The 10,610-nt window shown below is 47.3% G+C and overlaps 1 non-coding gene across 1 annotated transcript; it reads right to left on the reverse strand.

Annotated features, from left to right (window-relative positions):
• Positions 1 to 4,926: 4,926 nt before the first annotated feature.
• LOC127683914 (small nucleolar RNA SNORA17) lies at positions 4,927 to 5,059 on the reverse strand. The gene has a single exon (XR_007977695.1). It is a non-coding gene; the product is annotated as a small nucleolar RNA SNORA17 (small nucleolar RNA).
• Between the last annotated feature and the right edge of the window lie 5,551 nt (positions 5,060 to 10,610).

The raw sequence follows: 10,610 nt of genomic DNA on the forward strand, positions 1-10,610 counted from the left end.
AATGACAAACCGCTCTGATCAATACTATGGTATTTATTCTGTGTCTTGAATCCAAGAGGATAATGTTGGGATATTTTTATTTCAATGCAGCTAAAACAATTTATGTATTGTCGGTCACAAGAAAGGCAATGTACAGTGTTCATATTAGTGTGTGCCAGGAATTGTACTTAACGAATCATGCAATGAATTCCTAATTGTCTCATTTTTTAAAATTGTGTGTGTATATGCGTGTGTCTGTACATGAGTATCAGATCCCCCAGAGCTGGAGTTACGGTAACAGGTATGAACTCCTTGACATGGGTACTGGGAACCAAATTTGGGCCCTCGGCAAGAACAGTCTGAGCTCTTAACCACTGAGCTGTGTCACTGATCCCCACTCCCTATTAGACCTTAGCATCTGTTGTATTAGTTGGGGCTCTTCAGGGAATGGAGCCAATATATATATGCACCACACACACACACACACACACACACACACACACACAAACATTTTAGAGGTTGTAGGTGCAAGACCATCCCTGCTCTGTAGATGAGGAAAATGAGACTCCAGAGCTTCCCCAGTAAACACCACCCATGAACGGCAGGTGACCTTCTCCAAGCTTGGTCTGCCTGACCAAATTACTTTTCTTTTATTCACAACCTTGGCTTTTTTGTTTGTTTGTTTGTTTGGTGAGAATAAAATTTCAAACATGAATATCAAGGTATTTATAGAATATAGACAGACTCATCGTATCTAGCAATTTGGGAGGACTTAACATTAGATGGATTATTAGGGACGGAGAGATGGTTCAGTTATACAAACATGAATCTAGATCCCCAATACTCATTTGAAATCTGGCTGTAGTGACACATCTGCAAACCCAGTCTGGGAAATAGAGACAGGGGGATGCCCAGGACTTGCTCTGGCTGAATTGCTGTCCTCCAGGTCCAGGGAAAGAATCTGTCTCATAAAATAAGATAGGGAGTGGTTAAGAAAGACACCTGATGGTGACTTCTGGCCTGCACACACGTGTGTACCTTCAAACACATGCACACACAAAATAGGACAAAACAAAATTACTATTAGCTTATTAACATAAGCCTTTGTCTCTGAAATCTCAGTAGTGAAGATGCCAGGGTAGACTTGAAAGGAAACTATATTTGACCAACATTAATCTTTACTCTTCCCCTTGGCTTCTCAGCATAATGATAAAAAAGTGTAAGTTACCAGACAAGTGATTTCTCCAATACATCCTCTTGCAAAGATAATGTTACCTTTGGCACAGATAACGCCTTATTCTTGCTGATGTCGTTAGAAAACGACAAGGTCGGCCGGAATGAGAAATTGACAGGGTCTCTGTTTCTCCAGTTTTTAATAAGCATTGTCAAAAGAAATAATAATCAGATTTGAGCTTGTTTGTCCTTGAAGCACCTCTAAAGGGCTCCCCTGCAATGCTGAGGGAGACCAGAAGCAGTCAGGAAAGACAGGCACTCAGAGTGCACTTCCTTGTAGGTGACAGAAATAAAATGCTTCTCACTGATTCAGATGCCAGGGAGGTTTTTCTTGGATGTTGGAAAATGGTAGTAAAGCAAGGCCTGGTGGGTTAATAAACTGTGTCTCTAACATGTGCATGAAACACAGGCCTGGTGGGTTCATGAGCTGTGTGCTCTGACGTGTGCATGAAACACAGGCCTGGTGGGTTCATGAGCTGTGTGCTCTAACATGTGCATGAAACACAGGCCTGGTGGGTTAATAAACTGTGTGCTCTGACATGTGCATGAAACACAGGCCTGGTGGGTTCATGAGCTGTGTGCTCTGACATGTGCATGAAACACAGGCCTGGTGGGTTCATGAGCTGTGTGCTCTAACGTGTGCATGAAACACAGGCCTGGTGGGTTAATAAACTGTGTGCTCTAACGTGTGCATGAAACACAGGCCTGGTGGGTTAATAAACTGTGTGCTCTAACATGTGCATGAAACACAGGCCTGGTGGGTTCATGAGCTGTGTGCTCTGACATGTGCATGAAACACAGGCCTGGTGGGTTCATGAGCTGTGTGCTCTAATGTGTGCATGAAACACAGGCCTGGTGGGTTCATGAGCTGTGTGCTCTAACATGTGCATGAAACACAGGCCTGGTGGGTTAATAAACTGTGTGCTCTAACGTGTGCATGAAACACAGGCCTGGTGGGTTAATAAACTGTGTGCTCTAACATGTGCATGAAACACAGGCCTGGTGGGTTCATGAGCTGTGTGCTCTGACATGTGCATGAAACACAGGCCTGGTGGGTTCATGAGCTGTGTGCTCTAATGTGTGCATGAAACACAGGCCTGGTGGGTTCATGAGCTGTGTGCTCTAATGTGTGCATGAAACACAGGCCTGGTGGGTTAATAAACTGTGTGCTCTGACATGTGCATGAAACACAGGCCTGGTGGGTTCATGAGCTGTGTGCTCTAACGTGTGCATGAAACACAGGCCTGGTGGGTTAATAAACTGTGTGCTCTAACGTGTGCATGAAACACAGGCCTGGTGGGCTCATGAGCTGTGTGCTCTAACGTGTACATGAAACACAGCTCTCCAGGCAGGCAGCGTCCTTTACGAACTTTATCCCAAAGACACCCCCATCCCACCCCCACCCCGCCCCCCAGACTCTTCTCTCAGACCAGACTTTAGGAAAAGTGGTGAACTGTCTATGTACACAGAACTCTGCTCCGGCCCCTGGGTTTTGCTGTGGTTTGGATGACTGTCCTCGGAACACCCATGTGGTAAAGGCTTGGTCCCCAGCTTTCAGTGGCATGGGGGGTGACCTTTGGGTGACCTTTGGTTCTAGTGAGACGAGTCACTGTGCGGGAGCTCCTTGCAGCTGCCATGGAGTGAGCATCTTTCCCTCTCATGAAGTAGAACCATGGCCAACTCTAAAGACAACAGGCCCAAGGAACCAGAGACTGAAACTATGAAGCAAAAGAAATCTTTCCACTCTTCTTTAAAAAAAGATTTTTCAAACCTTTTATCGGTTCTCTGTGGACTTCACGCCATACTTCCCGGTCCCTCTCATCTCAACCTTGTTCCTACCTTCCACCCTTGCAACCTTCCCACTATGGAGAAAAACAAATCTCATGGAAGTTGCAGTGTGTGCTGTGTCCCGCAGTGTCCCCTTTGCCCAGACATATTTGCTTGCAAATGTTCATTGCAGTGACTCATTGGCCTGGTGTGAGGCCTCTGGCTTCTGCTGCACTGTGAACACCGGGTCTCTCTGGGATTCCTCTCGGATATCCTCTTGTTGCCCTGTGCCATGGAGCTCCTGTTTGGATGTGCAGGACCCGCCCCTTCATGCGCTCCAGCAGTTCACAGATGGGGCAGGTGTCCGGGAGGGACAAAGCCCTGGGTCTGGGCCTGAGAGGTGTCAGAGATGGTCAGCCCACTGGCTCTCCCGCTCCCATCCCTGAGAGGTGTCAGAGATGGTCAGCCCTCCGGCTGTCCCGCTCCCATCCCCGCGGGGCCAGCTCACCTGCCTGCTCCAGATGGTGAGTGAGGGGCAGAGGGTGTCTCTCACTTGTCTGTGTCACCTCTGCCCAGCAGACGAGGCAGAGCCGGCTCTCTTGTGCTCACACCCTTGGGGCCTGTTCGTCTGCAACCCCCACACCCAGGGCCAGCTCTACTACCTTGCCCAGGCAGCTGCAGGGCCTGCGTTCCCAGTTGCCGCAGCAGTTTGGGGGCAGGGCTAGCTCTCCTGCTCTCCTGCTCACAACATCATCTCTCCCTCCTGCCGTCCTAAGTGGCAAGGATGAGGGACACTTCAGCATGTCAGACAAGAGGCACGGCCCGCTCTCCCACACTCACACCCGCCTGGCTGGCTCACCACAGCCCCCATAGCTAGGCCCAGCTCCATTGTGCTGCCCAGATGAGGTGCAGGGCCTGCTCCCCCAAGTGCTGCAGCAGGTCAAGGGGAAGGCCCCAGCTCCTGTTCTCATGATCCTGACAAGGCCAGCTGTCCTGCCTGCCACAGGGATTGGGGGTGGGAAGCAGTCTCTCTCTCTCTCTCTCTCTCTCTCTCTCTCTCTCTCTCTCTCTCTCTCTCTCTCTCTCTCTCTCTCTCTCGTCCAAGCCACAGGGAGACTAGTGGTAGGGCCATTTCTCCCAAGCTTGCATCCTCAGGACCAGCTAACCTGTAACTCCCAAAATATGCAGGGCCGACTCTCCAGGGTACTGGCTACGGGTAGAATCAGATCTCTTGCCCTTTTGCCTCTGAGACCAGCTCCCCCCAGTGTCCAGGTGAGGGGTAGGGCCACTTCTGCTCAGACATCAACATGTCCCCAGTGACAGCCCAGACCAGGGACATCCATCTGGCCTTTGGTGGTAACAGACCCCTGCTGCCGAAGTGCGGCAGACCCAGATGTGACCACCTGGTGGCAGCACAGGCCAGGACCTCAGCATGGTCCCAGGTGGCATCACCAGCTGCTCACATTGGGCTGTTCCTCACTACCCTCAAGTCTCCAGTTCTGCCTCTCTCCACTGTGCCTGCCTCCTTATGTTTTTCCTTCTCTTTCATTCTCTGCAGTTCACCTGCTCCTCCTGGTGGTGCCCAGGGTTGCTCAGGGTCTGGGGTCGTCTCAGGAGAGGGGTCTCAGGAGTGCTAAGCCCTGCTTGTGCAATACGGCACAGGGCGGGAGTCATCTTGGGCATGGTCTGCCTCCACCCCCTAGGCCTGGAGGGCACCAGACTAGTGCTCATCTCGGACTAGCTTCTCTGCCGGCCCACCTGAGTGGCCATTTGTCCCAGGCTCACTCCTGCCTAGGACGGGACATCCCAGGTGGGGTTCTTCCAGTCTCTGGCTTGCTTCCTGTCCTGGGAGCCTGTCCAGGCGTACCTGCACTGGAGTGGCGGCCATCTCAAGCTGTTCCCTGTGGTGACAGACTGGTGGTGGTCTCAGGCTCACTTCTTTCAGTGACTGTTAAGCTACTACTAATCCTTCAGATGTCCATAGGTCAGAACGCTGAGCATAGACATAGCCTCTCCTCTCTGCCACCTACTGACGTCCGTGTGACACAGCAGCCAAGCCTGTAATGCCTCTAGGGGCATCCATCCCAGGTGTCTGTCTGTCACCTTAGCTGACTAGCACTGGTGCCTCTCTTCCATCCTTCTTTAGGGCTCAAATCCTCACTCCCCTACAGTTTGTATTCTTAGCAAAGGAGGCCCTTAAGATACAGTGATGAATCAGGACTACTGAGATCTCTCCACGCCCTTATTGTAAGGCAGCACACAGTTCAGGGAAAATAGCTTTCCTTTGGGCACCAGTGTGGCTCAGGAGGAATTCGCCGCAGTCAGTGAGACCTCTCCTCTCTCCTGACACTTCAGGTCAGGCTCGCTCAGGTCTCATCTCTCCTCACACAGGCTCTCCATTCCAGCCATGCCGCTGACGACACAAGTCAGCCTCCCTTCATGCAGACTGCTGCTTCTCTGTCCGGTCTGTACAATGTGTCAGGGCTAAGGACCCTGCTGCGAATGCTTTCTACCATCTTCCTGGGCTTCCCACGCCCTTCACTTCACCTGAGCCTAGTTTAGTCAGGGTCCTCAGTTTCCAAGATGCGTAGTTGAATCAAACACAGGAGGCATCTTCCAAGAGAACCCTTAAGGATCATGTGAGGAAATATTCCACCAGTGGCTCTTGGTCGGAGGACTTGTGGTAGATGCTGTGACTTCTGCTAAGTTTATCTTCTTATACAAAGCTCAGGGAATATACAGAGAAAGACAATACAGTGAAGAGAAGCCAATCAAACAATAGAGCTGTGGAGATGTACAGGGCAGGTTAGATTCATGCTCAGCTTCCTCAAGAGAATGGAATAATGATAGTGTTACCTCAGAGGGCTTATATGAATTTCTGGTACTCAGAGGAGAGAGGGGACACAGACGTGCTCTTGGAACAGATTCTGAAACTTGACAGCTGGTAATCTAAAAACAAACAACCAATCAACAAACAACAAAAAAAATGCACACAAGGAGCATGAAGCACATTTTTGGGAATGTGCAAATACGATATGCAAATGAGAATATTCCAGTAGACGGAAAGAGGAGCGCCGAGCCCTGGTCAAGAGCTGTGTATTGATCTAAATTAAAACAAAACTTATCAAGATCCAAAGCAAACATTCCAAGAAGTGGGAACTGTGATGGAACAGAGACCTGGTGTGGAGGAGGCATTTGTAAACTCTAGCCTGGTGGTGTGGTTACAAAGTGGAAGTATCTCCCACAGGCTTGTGTTTTAATGCCAGCCATTGGAGCAGGTTGGGAAAGTCCTGGACCCTTAAGGAGGGAGAGGAACTGAAGCCATGGGTCAGGCACTGAGGTTCACAGCCTGGCCCGTTTCACCTCTACTTCCTGACTACAGACAGAACAAGAGCAGGTGCCTGCCACTCACACCACCATGCACTTCCTGCCATGGTGGACCGTGGACCTTCCAACCGTGAGCCGAAATAAATCCTTCCCTACACTGCTTTTTCTCAGGTATTTATTCCCAGTGATGAGAAAAGACATTGATAGACACAGGAATAATTGAAATTCTCAGGTACAGGAAAAATGGCAAAAAGCAAGGCCACACTGTCTTGAAAATGCACGCTGTATTCTAGGACAGACTTGGAGAAAGAGAGAGGGTATTACATAAGCTCACCTTTGCCCAGTGTCCAGGTCCTGGGATAGAGTGAGAACCTCGCCCCTTAGAGCCTCTGCCTCACCCTGTTGAGCACTGCATTGCTGAAGCCCAACAAGAGCTGCTTTTTAATGAGAGAACACCGGTGGCTGTGCTGTCTTTAAGTCAACTTTACACAAGCTAGAGTCATCAGAGGGGAGGGAGGCTATCAGAAAATGTCTCCATAAGGTTGGGCTGCGGGCCAGCCAATAGAACTTTTTTTAAATTAGTGATTGATTGGGGAGGATCCAGCCCATTGTGGGAGGCTCCATCCCTGGGCTGGTAGTCTTAGGCCCTCTAAGAAAGCCAGCTGAGCAAGCCATGAGGAGCAAGCCAGTCAACAGTACCCCTCCATGGCCTCTGCATCAGCTCCTGCCTCCAGGGTCCTGCCCTGCACGTGTTCCTGGGCCCTCACTACTTTTAATAATGAACTGTTATACAGAACAGTGAGTGAAGGAAGTTCTTTCCTCCCCAAGCTGCTTTTGGTCGTGGTGTTTCATCAGAGCAATGTAACATTAACTAAGACAGTAGCCAAAAGCAATATCCATATGCCTAAACTCCTCAGAGCTAGCAGATAAGAATATGCCCAACCTCTGCTCGTGAAGGCCAAGACATCTCTTAAGTCTTGAGGCTGCAAGTGATAGCAGTTTGCCTGAAGACATTCTGTCAGTGGTTTGTCTGGTGCTGCTGTGTATGTAAATGTGAAATTCTGAACCCCAAGATCCAGCTACCCTCAGATGAGTGAATTCTCACATAGACCAGCCTTTGTTGTATAAACCCAGTTTAAAGCTATTGGCTAAGTAAAAACAGCTACAGCCAATTACTGAGGAGAATAGAAGTAGGTGGGGCTGTAGTTACCAGGCTGGGGGTCTCAGGTAGGGACCACAAGAGACAGGCAAGGAGAAAGAAGACAGCAGAAAAAGAGGTCTTCTTAGCTGGGATGGACCAGGAACATGTGGCTGAGGGAAGTGAACCCCGAGGACAGACTAGCAACTGCAGCTCAGGCAAGACTCAAATAGCAGGTAATTGGAGAGCACAACTGGGCAATAGCCAATCCAGCAGAGAAAATAGACCAGGGCTGATTAAATACATCAATAGGACTCAGCCTCGATTATTGGGGGCTGTCTGGATCATATTAAAAAAATAGTTATATGTCACAACAACAATGTTCCTACAGGTACCACACCAACAAGGAGGAGCACGTTGCCTCTCCTGCCTCCTCTGCCACCTCATGCCTCAGCTTCCACAGGCCGTCTGTCAGGCCTCGGGTCAAAGGTCTGGAGGGGGCAACATATGAGACTCATCAGACCAGAAGCTGACACAAGGAGCACTTGGCCTTCTGGTGCTGCCCCAAACCTATGACTGAGGCTGGGTGGGCACCGAGTTCCAGTTCAGAGACAAGTTTGGTCAGGATGTGGTCAGCCTGCTTCGTTTTGAGGAAATTTGTAGTTCCAGGGGGTAAGAAAGGAGACAAGTGAAAAAAAGAAAGACACATACAAACACACACACACACACACACACACACACACACACACACCACACTTTCCAAGATAAGGGGGAAAAGGGATTCCAAACAATCAATAGTTAGGCTGACTTTGAATTCCTGCAATCTTCAGATGGCAGAAGACACCCCACAGGTGACTGAAGAAAAACGCTGACATTTAAGGATGCACCAGAGAACAAGATAAAACTCATGGTCCTGATCAAAGCAGAGAGATCGTAGACAGTTCTCCACCTAAAGAAAAATCACCAAGAAGCAAAGTGGCTGGGATCGGATGTCAACAAGAGGAAGGCAAGGGGTGAGAGACAGCAAGGACGAAGGAGGCTTCCATGAGTCACAAAGGAAACCCAACCAAACCAAAGGAATAGAGACCGTGCTGTGCCTGGTTTCTTAACCATAAATGTGAATGTCTGGGGAAAACACACTTATCCTAATAAAATACAAATGACCAAAGGCCAGCATAGGAAGAAGTACAACACTTGATGAACCGATTACTTTGTCAGACTTGAAACATAACAAAGACTGATCTTTTAATAAGAATGGGAGGGTCAGGAGCTTTCTCAACTAAATTTGTGTAACTTTTAAAGAAGAGGTGATTCTTATCATTGAGCTAAGTTTGAAGACTCTAGTCTGAGGCTGAGGTGATAACTCAGCTGGTAAAATGCTTGCAGCACAAGGATGAGAACAAAGTTTGGGTTCTCAGAACCTATGTGTAAGGCTGGAGAGACATGGAAGCTTCCCTGTAATCCTACTATGTGGGAGGCAGAAAGGGAGTGGCTTGGACACACTGGCTACACAGACTAGCTGAATTGACAATCTCTGGGTTCAAGTCAGAGACCTGTCTTTATCTATAAGGTGGAAAATGGTTGGGGAAGACACCCAGTGTTAATGTCTGGTCTCCACATACATGTACTGTACCTGCGCAAACAGCCTGTGCTTACACACATGCACAGCACTACACACACATATGCATGCTTAAAAATCAAGTTGTAGGGACACAGGAAAGATGGAAATGTAGCCTAGTCTGGCCACAAGCTTGCTATATAGTTGAGGATGACCTTGAACTTCTGATCCTGCTGTCTCAGCCTACTGATTACAGGCATTCAGTATAATACCCAGGTTTTTTTTTTTTTTTAACAGTGCTGTAGATCAAATCAGTGGTTTGTGCATATTAGGCAATCACTCTAACAACTGTGCTATATCATCAGTCTTGAAAGTGGTTTTTTCCCTGTTTGATAGCTTCCAAAGTAAAACAGTAATTTTATTTCATCAGACAAATCACGATAATGTAGGTGTACATAAGATAAATCCAGTCACTCCTTACCCACAATCCTCAGATAGCATGAAAGCTACGATGAAAGCTTTATGAAAGACACAATCAACTATGTTCTATTAGCTCAGGATCTCTCCTTCTCTTCTTCCCTTGTGCACACAGTCTATTATGATACGGGTATGCGACTAGATGGATTTATTTATGTTTTATGAAAACCTATAAAATGCTCATTATTCAGCTTGTTAGCTTTTACTTTTATTTGTAATACGAATTGTATCACGCTTTAAGGATTTCTCTTTAAAATCCCTCTGCAGTGTCCAATAGTATTGATTGTTGTTTAAAAGAACATAGAGACAATACATCCAATTTGACAAATAAATGACCTGAGATATTTTTACCGTATTGTATGTACACATGTCATATTGTATGTATGCATGTCATATTGTATGTATACATGTCATGTTGTATGTATACATGTCATGTTGTATGTATTCATGTCATGTATGTATTCATGCCATGTTGCATGTATGCATGTCGTATTGTATGTATGCATGTCATATTATATGTATACATGCCATATTGTAAGTATACATGTCATGTTCTATGTATACATGTCATATTGTCTGTATACATGTCATATTGTATGTATGTTGTATTGTATGTATACATGTCATGTTGTATATAGGTCATATTCTATGTATGCATGTCATGTATGTATGCATGCCATATTGTATGTATGCATGTCAGTTATCCAGTTCTTCCTCACAGACATTTGTTGACACATTCACTCCCACAGTTGTCCCCTAAGGTTTAGTGCATCATGCTCCTGTTTTACAGAAAGGGAAACTGAGTTTCCCAAGTGACACATGACTTGCATTCATCCGCAGATCATGTGTGTTGCCAGAACCTGGGTTCTTTTAAACTAGTATCTTCATGTGCTCCTCTCACCCAGATCCCTCTGAACTCACCTAAGGGCTGAGCATTTGTTGGAAATGAATGAGCTTGCTGGTACTCTGTCTTTGCTTGTTTTCAGGAAGTAAAAGCTTGGACACATTCTGAAGAATCAAATAAGAGTTAATGTAGTTGTTGTAGAGGATGCAGAGGGGGAAGATTATGGTTTTGAGGTTATTTTACCAGAAAGTCTATTGCCTGTGTTTTCTGACCTAATATTCAGAGGA

This window comes from Apodemus sylvaticus, chromosome 4, assembly GCF_947179515.1.
Source record: "Apodemus sylvaticus chromosome 4, mApoSyl1.1, whole genome shotgun sequence".
Lineage (NCBI taxonomy): Eukaryota > Metazoa > Chordata > Mammalia > Rodentia > Muridae > Apodemus > Apodemus sylvaticus.